This window comes from Rhinopithecus bieti, unplaced genomic scaffold (genome assembly GCF_001698545.2).
Source record: "Rhinopithecus bieti isolate Rb0 unplaced genomic scaffold, ASM169854v2 scaffold_20310, whole genome shotgun sequence".
Lineage (NCBI taxonomy): Eukaryota > Metazoa > Chordata > Mammalia > Primates > Cercopithecidae > Rhinopithecus > Rhinopithecus bieti.
This window is the reverse complement of record NW_016810331.1, coordinates 1355171-1368472: the sequence shown is the minus strand read 5'-3', so window position 1 is coordinate 1368472 and position 13302 is coordinate 1355171. Positions and strand designations below refer to the sequence as shown.

At 40.0% G+C, this 13302-nt stretch overlaps 1 pseudogene; it reads left to right on the top strand.

Annotated features, from left to right (window-relative positions):
- The first annotated feature begins 9784 nt into the window (after positions 1-9784).
- LOC108541944 (40S ribosomal protein S19 pseudogene) lies at positions 9785-12867 on the top strand (annotated as a pseudogene).
- The last annotated feature ends 435 nt before the right edge of the window (positions 12868-13302 follow it).

The following is a 13302-nucleotide window of genomic DNA, read 5'->3' as shown; positions in this document are numbered from 1 at the left end:
GCTCATTTACACCACTGGTTAAAGTTTGATTTTAACAAAATCCTTCACTCTGTTTCACATGTACATTTGTTAAGCCAAACTTCCCCAATCCTTTCTTGTACACCTGATTGTTTAAATGTTAAAATTCATCATTATCTTGATTAAATGTACAGTTACCTACAAAGACGAAATAACTCTACTATAGTATTTATTATTATTATTATTTTAGAGACAGAGTCTCGCTATGTTGCCCAAGCTGGTATCGAACTCCTGGCCTCAAGCAATCCTTCTGACTTGGACTCCCGAAGTGCTAGACTGCAGACATAAGCCACCATGCTGGCCATGTTTATTATCCATATTTATTATTCTTAATAACAACTATGATGACAGTAATAATAGCTAAAAGGTACTGGGTGCTACTATGCTAAATATTTGACATGTCCTATCCTATTAAGTTCTATTCTAGGCACTAATATTATCCCATTTTCTAGATAAGAACATTGAGAATTTTAGAGACTAAGTGTAACTAGCTCAAGATTGTACAAATTAGTGTTAGAACAGGGATTCGAATGCAGGCTTAAATGCACATCTTGTTAATTGCATCTTATTTTAGTTGTTTATGCTTGGATCTCCCAGTTAAAATTGTAGAATCCCCAATATGATATGTACCCACTCCTGAGGATCTAAACTGTGAGTGCTCAGATATTTGTTTTCATTGGATTCTATGTTAAATTGGTAGTTTCATCAATCTTGTTGGCTATTCCACCTAGGTTTCCACAAGTGTCTTCTTTGTCTTCCTGCAGCCATTAATAAGTATTTTGAAAGATATGAAGCCCTGTAACATTCCCCTGAGAGCCTCTGCTCTTTGCGATAATATTGGTGACTTTTGATATATGGTTGTTCACAAGTGATGGATCTTTCTAACTAGATTTCTTCTTTTGATATTTCTCCCTACATATAACAAATGCTCCTGGGTGTCAGCTGTCATTATTGTCATTATTTCCACCTGAACACTCACATGCTACCATGAGAGAGTTTTCAAATGATTTATTAAATCATAANTGTCAAAAAACATCATAAACAAGATAAATCACCAACCCAAAGAAGTTATTTAGAAAATGTTTTATTTAGTTATTTAGAATTTTAAAATTCTAGTTATTTATAAAATTATAAAAATTTTAGTTATTTAGAAAATACCTTTGTTTATTATACTGTATAATTTTCATTATGTTTGAAATACAATGTTTCAACACAATCACTCTGAAGATCGTTCCACTGCTGTTCACTTCTCTTAGAAGAAAGACAAAAGCCTCAAGCTGCTCTTCCAGCCATTTTCTTTCCAGACTCAGTTCTCCACTGTCTGTGACGTTTCCTGTCTCGGGGCCTTCACATAAGCTGAGCTATTCCTTCTAATAAAAACACCTGTCTGCCTGTGTCACTTAGTGAACTCCTCCTACACCATCAAGCTCAAATGTAATCCTGCCATAATGATTTTTCTTGCCAATCCACCATAACACAAGTTAGTCCCCTGTTACAAAGTCTCACGCACTGTGAACTTCTCTTTCATTGTCATAAACATTCACATTAATTATGTGTGTATTTTTTAAATGTCTGCTCTGTAAATTTCATGAAAGCAAATAAAATGTCTATACTATTCACCACTTAATCAAGCACAAGGCTTGACACATAGTGTATGCCCAGTTGATGTATTGGGGGAAAAGAGGGCAATAGAGGAAAGAGAAACAGGGAGAAGAAGGGAGGGAAGGAGGAGAGAGGGGAAGAGGAAGGAAAGAAGGAAAAAAAGGAGGGAAGAAGAGAAGGAGGAAGGGAAGAAGAGAAGGAGGAAGGGAAGAAGAGAAGGAGGAAGGAAAGGAGAGAAGGAGGGAGGGAAGAAGAGTTCTGGTCATTATGAACTGCTGGTTGGGGATGGTGAGATTGAAGTGGGAGTCCAAAAAAAGTGGAAGAGGAGAGACAAAGATGAAGCAAGATTATACCCAAGACAGCTTCAGTTTCTTAAAATCTACATTGAAAGGAGCTTGGGGGCTGATTTCTATTGGCATTGGCCCTACACTCAATTTTCCAGTGTTCTGTTATCTACAATTTCTGACCCGTAATTATATACATCCATCAGGGGCCCAGTTGCAGGAAGTCATGATTAAGACTTACTGCTAAATTGGCCCCTTGTGTATTAGTCATTATTTTAACATTCAGTGTAACAACATATTCAACAGTGTATCTGTATACTTAAAAAGGGGAAAGGAGTCATTCTCTGTTAATACCAGGCAGTAGTTCTGCAAATTAAGCAATTAATTTAAGTGGATCGGAGTTTTTAAAGATTGGATCCACTAAAATACACACACACACACACATACACACTCATCAACACTTTCACACACCAATACTTATGCTCATACTCACACACACACACACACCCCATTTAATTTGTTACTAATGCAGTAAATACCTATTAGAAAATAAATCTAAAGAAAGCTATTTTTGAAGGGTGTAAAATTCATTTTGTATTTTGAAATAAGAGGACAAAGGTGATGATGATGATAAATGTTGACACAGAATAGTGACTAATATTTAGTGTGTGTTTACTATGTGCCAGGGATTATACGAAGTACTTTACATGCAATAATTATCTTAAGTAATCCTTATAAGACCTTATGAAGTAAATACTTTTATTACTCTCTTGTACAGTTGAGAAAAGTAAGGTATTCTTACCCAAAAGTTATCTAACTTTAAAGCCTATGATATGCCTAGCCACTTGGCTAATTGTCTCACCTGCTCCCACCATATCCCCAAAATTGTGTCACTCATGTGCCACATACCACCTGCCACAACCATACGCACACACACAGCTTAAAGTTCATTTTCACAAATACGTAGAGGAAGCCAGATGTAGAAAAGCTTTCATTCAAATGCTTACAAATAGAGGCATTCACAGTAAACACAGATCTTCATACTGAATTCCCCAAATTGTAGAATGATTAATCTAATTTCCTCCTCCATGTTTTAATTCTGAACAGATGGCCACACAAACTGTTTAGCCTCCTTGGTTAGTATCTATTTTCCAGACAATTCAAAGTCCCAAGAGATGCTTCAGCCTAAATGTCACAAATTTATAAATGAACCTCCCACTCCCGATTTTTTGTACATTACAAAACACCACACCTGACATAGTTGATGTGTTCATTTTAAAATAAATAAAGTTGAGGTTTTTCATAGCAATAACACATAAAATGACACTTTCAGTTATGGTGACCATGTGATTCACAAAATAAATGGAGATCCAGCAACCCGTATCTGAGAAAGAAAATAATCTGATATATTTCCCATGAGAATTTAGAGGCCATCCAGACAGAAATAGCCTGTTTTCTAGGAATGGATAAGAGTTCAAGTGCCTCAAGTGAGCACTGAATGTTCAGGATTCTCAAACAACCTTCATTACCTTAAAATGCCCAATTTGAAAGGCATGCTGAGCTCAGATGGATTTTAAAAGCAATAAAAGTATCTGTCTTTGCATATCAAAACAGAAGAACATAATTGGAATATCTGCAACACAAAGAAATAATCGATGCTTGAGGTGACAGATACCCCATTTACCCTGTTGTGATTATTACACATTGTATGCCTGTATCAAAATATATCATGCACCCCACAAATATATACACCTACTACATACTCACAAAAATTATTTTAAAATTTTAAAAGAAATATAAAAGAAAAAAATTAACAGAATTTTAGAAGTAAAAGAGAAGTTTCTTCTTGCCTTAAGTAGAATTGGAACAAACAGAAACTGATATTAAACATGGGACAAAAAGAAATAATTAAATGAAAGAAACATCAAAATATTTCCATGATTTTTAAATGGATATTTTCTCTTGTCTCTCTCCCCTCCACACCGTTACCAGAAAAAAACAAACCCTCATCCGGAGAGAGGGGCAAGTGGGACCATAGTTAACCGCCTTCAGTTCTCAAATCTGAGATGCAGTGATCAATACTTCTAAGCCAGAGGCAGTGGCTTTACTGTCTAACAAAGAATGGCATTCCCAGAGCCATTTTCTGACAGCTTCTGATGCTCATCACTGTAATATGGAACTCTGCAACAGGACAGGAAGAGTTAGAGAGAGAGACTTAGTCTTCCCTAATCTTCCCCTTTGTTAGCTCCTTCATTTTGGACAAGTTACTAACATGAGTCTCTGCTTCTTTGGCTCTAAAATAAGAGCAACTCTACCTATCTGATAACAAATGGAAATGCCTAGAATAACACTAGATAGGCACACAGTATACTGTCAACAACGGTGTATAGTTCTTGCAAGTAGAGTCAATTCAAGGAATAGAGTTTTGAGAGTCAACAGAGAATATCGTCACAAAATCAAATCATTTTAGAATCAGAAGGAAACCTTTAGATCATTCTAGTATTGTTCCTTCCTGTTTAGGAAGAGGAAACTGAGAATCTTATCATCCATTAACATCTTTTAATACTTAATGGAAGCACAGACTTAAAATGATAACCATTAAAAAAAAAAAAAAAGAAGGCCGGTTCTTAAAAAAATGGTCCTAACACACAGTAAAGTCCCCAGTGGAAAGGGCCAAGCCAGGGGTCAGTATATTTCTAGTGGAAGAATGACTTCATAGAAAGACTTTGCCAATACAAACCTTATAGTTTGTGGTTTCTCAGGAGAACTCAAGGTCAGCCCATTGTTTTTAACGTAGGCGTCTGGTCACTTGGCTCCCACTTAACTGGCACTAAAACAGGGGTTCTTTTTTCCAGTGGCTGATTTCCAGTCCTTCCCGTCAGAGCCCCAGTTATTACAACTATAAATAAAAATGTCATGTATTCCCATTGCTGAATTTTAATCTTTCTAAGTTAGTTCTACTCCCAAGAAGTTAAGAAGTAGAACATGAAGAGAAGCAATGGACATCCAATTTCCTTCTAAGCAGGCCATCAGCCATAGATTAATGGAATCTATGAGTTGGACCTTATTCTAACCTCCCAGTCCTCGAAGGAATCCCACGTACGACATGAGCAAGCTGGTTACGCCATCCCAGAATATATCTGAGTTCAGGCATTCTTGGTGTCACAAAGACATTCTTTCTACTTTCCAATGGTCCTGTTTCATAAAAAGATTTATTTTCCTTTTTCCCTAAAATCTGCCTCTCTAGAACTTCTCCCCATAGTTCCTGGTTCTTCCCCTGGAGCTACAGCTTGTACCCTGATGTATTAATCACAGTTTTTAGTTTTTATATTTTGTGATGTTTTGACCTCTTGGAGGACCTAGTTGGGTAAGAGAGACTGACCCCTCCTCAGGGCTAGCTAATTCCTAAGACGATAAATAACTGGTCTGTGTGAGTGCCTTTCATACACAAACCAGCCAATCCAAAGGCTATACTCCAACCACCTCTTGTATCTAACACATACCAGGCCAATACTTTCCCTGTCCGAAATCAACGCAGGGCCAGGTACCAGACAACTAGGGACAGCCGATCTGCCCCTAAACCCACTGCGTCATTCAAACTAGCCAATCTTAAACTGTTTCTCCTGCCCTGCCACACTTGTTTCACAGAAAACACAATGAAAACTGGACCATGCTCTCTCCTCACTCCTCTCCACCTCCTGTCCAACAGTGGCCTTCCCCCAATGTGGCCCTGTGTGGCCTGCCATGCCCTTCCTCTCGGGAAGTAGAAGCAACAAAAATCTTTCCATCACAGCTGCTCAGTCACCTTTATAAATTAAAATCAATGTGTGTTCCAGCAATTTGGGATGCCAAGGTGGGAGAATTGCTTGAGCTCAGAAGTTCAAAACCAGCCTGAGCAACACAGCAAGACCCCACTTCTATAAAAACAAAACAAGATCACGAGGTCAGGAGTTTGAGACCAGCCTGGCCAACATGGTGAAACCCTATCTCTACTAAAGATACAAAAAATTAGCTGGATATGGTGGCGCACACCTGTAATCCCAGCTACTTGGGAGGCTGAGGCCGGAGAATCGCTTGAACCCAGGAGGCAGAGGTTGCACTGAGCTAAGTTCAGGCCATTGCACTTCACTCATTGCAGTGAGTGGGTGATGATACCACTGTAATCCAGCCTAGGCAACAAGGTGAGACTCCGTCTCAAAAAAAATTCCAACAACAGGACCAGGTATGGTGGCTCACACCTGTAATCCCAGCACTTTGGGAGGCCGAGGCAGGCAGATCACGAAGTCAGTAGGTCAAGACCATCCTGGTTAACACAGTGAAACCCTGTCTGTACTAAAAATACAGAAAATTAGCCAGGCATGGTAGTGGGCGCCTGTAGTCCCAGCTACTCGGGAGGCTGAAGCAGGAGAATGACGGGAACCCAGAGGCAGAGCTTGCAGTGAGCCGAGATTGTGCCACTGCACTGTAGCCTGGGCAACTGAGCGAGACGCCATCTAAAAAAAAGAAAAGAAAAGAAAAAAAGAAACAAAATTAACCAGCTGCAGTGCTGCGGGCCTGTAGTCCTAGCTACTTGGGAGGCTGAGGTGGGAGGACTGCTTGAGCCTGAGAGGTCAAAGCTACAGTGAGCCATGACAGAGCCACTGCACTCCAGTCTGGGTGACAGAGTGAGACTCCGTCTCAAAAAATAAATAAATACATAAATAAATAAAATTGATGTGTGTCATCAGTGAGATGCCTGAAAACCCATTGAAAGCAGTTACCCAGTCCCTTCCAAAACTTTTTTATGTGTCCTTAATCATATTCTTTATCACCTCCCTCAAGACTCTAGAGGCATCTCTAACACGTCCAGCTCAAAGAGTCGGCTGTTCATAACTGGGCCCGTCCTTCACGTAGGATCTGACTGTTTTAGAATACTAAGGCATTTTCAACTTTGGCAACCTGGGCAATATGCTTTTATCCATTTAGCCATTATCTTTTTCAATAGCTCATTTACACCACTGGTTAAAGTTTGATTTTTAACAAAATCCTTCACTCTGTTTCACATGTACATTTGTTAAGCCAAACTTCCCCAATCCTTTCTTGTACACCTGATTGTTTAAATGTTAAAATTCATCATTATCTTGATTAAATGTACAGTTACCTACAAAGACGAAATAACTCTACTATAGTATTTATTATTATTATTATTTTAGAGACAGAGTCTCGCTATGTTGCCCAAGCTGGTATCGAACTCCTGGCCTCAAGCAATCCTTCTGACTTGGACTCCCGAAGTGCTAGACTGCAGACATAAGCCACCATGCTGGCCATGTTTATTATCCATATTTATTATTCTTAATAACAACTATGATGACAGTAATAATAGCTAAAAGGTACTGGGTGCTACTATGCTAAATATTTGACATGTCCTATCCTATTAAGTTCTATTCTAGGCACTAATATTATCCCATTTTCTAGATAAGAACATTGAGAATTTTAGAGACTAAGTGTAACTAGCTCAAGATTGTACAAATTAGTGTTAGAACAGGGATTCGAATGCAGGCTTAAATGCACATCTTGTTAATTGCATCTTATTTTAGTTGTTTATGCTTGGATCTCCCAGTTAAAATTGTAGAATCCCCAATATGATATGTACCCACTCCTGAGGATCTAAACTGTGAGTGCTCAGATATTTGTTTTCATTGGATTCTATGTTAAATTGGTAGTTTCATCAATCTTGTTGGCTATTCCACCTAGGTTTCCACAAGTGTCTTCTTTGTCTTCCTGCAGCCATTAATAAGTATTTTGAAAGATATGAAGCCCTGTAACATTCCCCTGAGAGCCTCTGCTCTTTGCGATAATATTGGTGACTTTTGATATATGGTTGTTCACAAGTGATGGATCTTTCTAACTAGATTTCTTCTTTTGATATTTCTCCCTACATATAACAAATGCTCCTGGGTGTCAGCTGTCATTATTGTCATTATTTCCACCTGAACACTCACATGCTACCATGAGAGAGTTTTTCAAATGATTTATTAAATCATAATTACATCAAGTTTACAGCAATCCACTACTCTAACAGTAATCACTTTATCAAAGAATAAAAAAAACAGAGGAAAGGAGTGTGCTTTTCTTTGTTCACCAATGCAGGCTCAAAAGAATCCACCATTTTCTATTCTGAGCACTTTCTACTGCATTTAATAATGTATTACAACCTCAGACTGATGCAGATTATGATTAAATTCACAAGAATAACTTTTCCATCATTCTAATGAAGACACACTCCAATAGTGCTTGGCAGTTTACAAAATAGTAAATACTTCAATTGTGCCTTGCACTATTATACTCCAATAGTGCTTTGCAATTTACCCACAAGAAATCTTACAGAAAATGTGAGGGTATAATGACTCCCCTGCTTAAAGGGGTCATTTGCTGTGCCTCCTTGATTCAAAAGATGAAAGCAATAAAATAGATATTTGCATGCACAAGATTTTACATTCTTTTCAATATTCTTATACCTGTGACTTTCGATCTGGAAATCTCTCCTAAAGATATCTTTTAACTGCAGCATTCAACATGGAAAAGATTGCAGAAAGCCTTCCAAGAGCTATAAAAATAGAATTCGTAACATTTGGCTTGTGGGAAGAGCTGTGTGTTTACCAGCTTTAAGGTAGAGTGGCGCCCAGCCGCTCTATGCATTTTCTCAAGGGGCATGGTTTCAAAGCCCTTCCTTCCTGTGCTCCCCCAAATCTGTTTACAACAGTCTCTCTCCTCCACAGTACTTGCCACAGGTAGCTAAGTGTGAATAATGGCAACCAAAAAAAAGAAAGAAAGAAACAAAACTAAATTCCCATTTCTACAGAAAACTCAAGTTAGCCCTCTGGGGAGAAGCTCACAAGGATTAATTATATTGTAGGGGTTGATATCTCTCTTAATTTCTCTTTCCAGCAGTTTTGCAAATACCTTTTTCCACAGTTTTAAAGAAATGTAAGAATTCCCAAGTTCCACAACCAGAAAATCCTGAGTCTCTGATAGCTGAATAACGGATGAAGCTCCACTGTTTACTTAGCAGGAGAAAATAAATGATAGAGAAGTCCAAATAAAGTGCAGGAATCTGACATCCTCCTGTGCTGAACAATGGTGAAAAGAATATCCCAGCTTCTTCTTCTTCTTTTTTTTTTTTTTTTTTTTTTTGTCCATGTGGAAAACGTATACAGAAACAACAGTTCAGTATGGGGTTTATTATTATTTCACGCCTGTACCTAAGAGTTCATCGGGTGATTCTCTTCTGTGTCAATGTGATTGCTTCCTTCAGTAATGGGCTAAGACCTACAACACAGATTACTAAGCATTTCCATTCCAACAACTCCACTCCATCCCCTACTCCACTGTCACTCCAGAGAACTTTCCCGAAGATACCGCATAATTTTCCCAGCCAGGAAACACCTCCGATATTACCACATATTCATTTACTGAAAAGTTGATTAAAACATTAAAGTATAATTAGCAAAGCTGAAGGCTTTCTTTGCAATAATGTTCAGTATTTCACGGTTGATTAATTCACTTTCCTGTACTCTTTTGTAGGGTCAACCATACCAAGTAAGTCAAGTCGAGAGCTTTTGTAGGGGGTGTTTATCTTCTGAGAGAATCCTCCGTATGAAATCTCCCACAATGCCTGTCACTGGTACCTAAAATTCCACCATTAGAGATTCACTCTTTTGGTTCTGGAGGCATTTTAATCCCTAGGGGTCCTATTAAAATGCAAAAACTCTGAGAAGAATAACAGCATTGAAAGCTATTATTAACTGACAGCAAGGAGGCCCTGGGGAATTGGACACGGGATCGGATCCAGCATGAGGAACAACTCCAGGAAATCGGGGTGCAAGTAGAGGGAAGGTAAGATGGCAGCAAAAATAAACTTTAGCTACTTCGCCATTTTGCAGGGGCAAGGCAGCCCCACTTCCAATATTCTGTACACTAAGGGAATTCCATTCAAGGTGAGATGATGGACACAATGAGAGCAATTTATTTTCAGTTGTGCTAAAGGAGAAAATCAACAGTGACACATAATAGTATTTATGCAGAGCTCTGACTTCAGTGCAGCATGTTTAATCAGCATGTTGTCCCTGTCCCCCAGTGCCTTGAAGTACTCACGTGGGCTTGTCAAGGGTCTAAATCATATGATTATAAGCTCATGTTCTTCTATTCCCTCACCCTCTTTAGAGACAGCGATATGGAACTTTTCTCTTTCTGCTTGCTTTTAAAATTGTACTTTTCACATACACTGGGAAAGTTTCTGTAGAAAATGTGGAAGTGACTTAAACTAACAAGGTGTCACCAAAAGAGAAGAACTAGGAGTCTACAGAAGCTGACTTTGTGGATTTCAGAAATCTGCCTGTATCTGATAAGGCGCTGATAGGCCGCAGCCGAAGTTGGTCCCAGAGCCGTCTCTCTCCCTCTCAGAGATGCTTCCTACCTTGAAAAGTCATATGGACACTAAAAGCTTCAAAATGCCAGGAAAGATTGAATTTCTGTTATTATTGTGTGGTGGTGATATGTGTATATGTGTGTATATGCATATGTACGTGTGTGTATTGAAAAATGTAAATGCACAGTGGGAAAAATTGCAGTGAGAGATTAGATTTCCCCTAGAAAGATACCGTAAAACATTTAAAGGCGTTATGACCCTAGGGAGAAAATAATAGGTTGAGGCAATAAGTTTCTACACTTTTCTTATGTACCTGAAACAAAAAGTTATGGAGGTATTTTGGGTGTTTTATTATTGTTGCCACTGTTGTCGTTTTTTTTTTTTGAGACGGAGTCTCGCTCTGTCACCCAGGCTGGAGTGCAGTGGTCGGATCTCGGCTCACTGCAAGCTCCGCCTCCCGGGTTTACACCATTCTCCTGCCTCAGCCTCCCGAGTAGCTGGGACTACAGGTGCCCGCCACCTCGCCCGGCTAGTTTTTTTGTATTTTTTAGTAGAGACGGGGTTTTACCGTGTTAGCCAGGATGGTCTCAATCTCCTGACCTTCAGGGTCTGATCCACCCTTCTCGGCCTCCCAAAGTGTGGGATTACAGGCTTGAGCCACTGAGCCCGGCCCACTGTTGTCGTTTTTATAGTATACAGACAGAAAGATTTAACCTAAACTTAGATCCACCTCGACGAAAGTCAAAGTCCAAGGCTTCTCAGTGAACACTGCCCAGGGTCAAGTCAGAGAACCAGGATTACAAATTGCTTCTGGCCAGAAAGAGAGAAGTATGGTGCAGAAAATAAATTCTTGGGGAAACAAAGTGAGTGGGCCTTCAGAAAACTGTAGATTTAAGAAGACAGAATAGATGCATTTCTTTAAATCATGGTGTCTTCACCGTAAGTGAGTAACTGTGTAACTGTACATCATTAAGGGTGAGCTGATGGTTATAATATTTTAACAAAGAGTTACACTTTTGTAGAGAAAGCTTAATCAAGTGTGTTTTTACTCTGTCACTCATCTCAGTTATCCGAACTTAATGTAATATCTGTATCTCCACTTGCCTGCATTACACCGTAACTGGCCTTCATCGAACAGGATGTGCTCCATTTCCAATGCTCCAGAAGCACAAAACACTAAAGTCAGAAATATTTGAGAAAAATCCAGCAAAACCCTAGCCAATATAAAGATATGGAAGACTGCACACTACAAGAAAACACAGAAAATGAATATCCTTCAAACCACAGGTCAACAGCTTCACCCACATGCAGCTGCAAAACAGCAGATTTTCCCCCTGATCAGCATTAAGTGGCCTTATTTCATGCTCTACTCTTTCCAGGGTAGGGAAAGGGGAGCAAAAACCCACAGGAATCTCCTGAAGTTGCCCTCCATGGCCACTTCTGAAAGAAGTAAATAAGGAATGCAGTGTCTGGGGATTGTCAATATTTTGATCACTGATATGGAGGTGCATGAGAATGCACAGGCATGTTGGGTGTGTTTTATAATTTTAAAGTCGGTATCACCAGTTGCTGATAACAGACAACCATTTATCCAATCAACAAATACTGATTACCTATTAGGTGGCAAGGAATGTCCTATTAAGAAAAAATAAATGAGAGTTTCTGCCGTTTAGTCTAGGCTAGGAGATAATTCCATAAAATAATTACTGGGGTCAGGCGTGGTGGCTCACATCTGTAATTCCAGCACTTTGGGAGGCCAAGGTGGCTGGATCACCTGAGGTCAGGAGCTCGAGACCTGCCTGGTCAATATGATGAAACCTCATCTCTACCAAAAATACAAAAATTGGCAGAAGAATCACTTGAACCTGAGAGGTGGAGGTTGCAGTGAGCTGAGATCGTGCCACTGCACTCCAGCCTGGGTGACAAAGCGAGAATCCTTCTCTATTAAGTAATAATAATTACTTAATAGTTATTATTATTATTATTATTGGCCAGGCATGGTGGCTCACACTTATAATCTCAGCACTCTGGGATGCCAAGGAAGGAGAATCACTTAAGGCCAGGAATTTGAGACCTGCCTGGGCAACACAGCAAAACCTCATGTCTACAAATATTTTTTTAAAAATTAGCTGGGTGGAAAAGATGTGAACCAGCAGGAGTTCGTCAGAACTCTGGCAGCCTTTCTCAAAAAGTCTAGGAAGCTGAAAGTCACTGGATGGGTGGAAACCATCAAGCTGGCCAAGCACAAAGAGCTTGCTCCCGACGATGAGAACTGGTTTTACACTTGAGCTGCTTCCACAGTGCGGCACCTCTACCTCTGGGGTGGTGCTGAGGTTGGTTCCATGACCAAGATCTACAAGGGCCATCAGAGAAATAGCGTCATGCCCAGCCACTTCAGCTAAGGCTTCAAGAGTGTGGCCTGCCAGGTCCTCCAAGCCCTGGAGGGGCTGAAAATGGTGGAAAAAGACTAAGATGAGGGCTGCAAACTGACACCTCAGGGAGAGAGATCTGGACAGAATCGCCAGACAGGTGGCAGCTGCCAGCAAGAAGCATTAGAACAAACCATGCTGGGTTAATAAATTGCCTCATTCGAAAAAAAAAAAATTAGCTGGGTGTGACCAAGCACGGTGCCTCACACCTGTAATCCCAGCACTTTGGGAGGCCGAGGTGGATACCTCGGTCAGGAGTTTGAGATCTGAAGTCAGTAGTTTGAGAACAGCCTGCCTGACATGGTGAAACCCTGTCTCTACTAAAAATACAAAATTAGCTGGGCATGGTGGCAGATGCCTGTAATCCCAGCTACTTGGGAGGTTGAGGCAGGAGAATCACTTCAACTCATGAGGCAAAGGCTACAGTGAGCAGGGATGGCACCACTGTACTCCAGCCTGGGCAACAGAGTCTCAAAAAAAAAAAAAAAAAAAGGCCGGCGGCCGAGGCAGGCGGATCACGAGGTCAAGACATAAAGACCATCCTGGCCAACATGGTGAAACT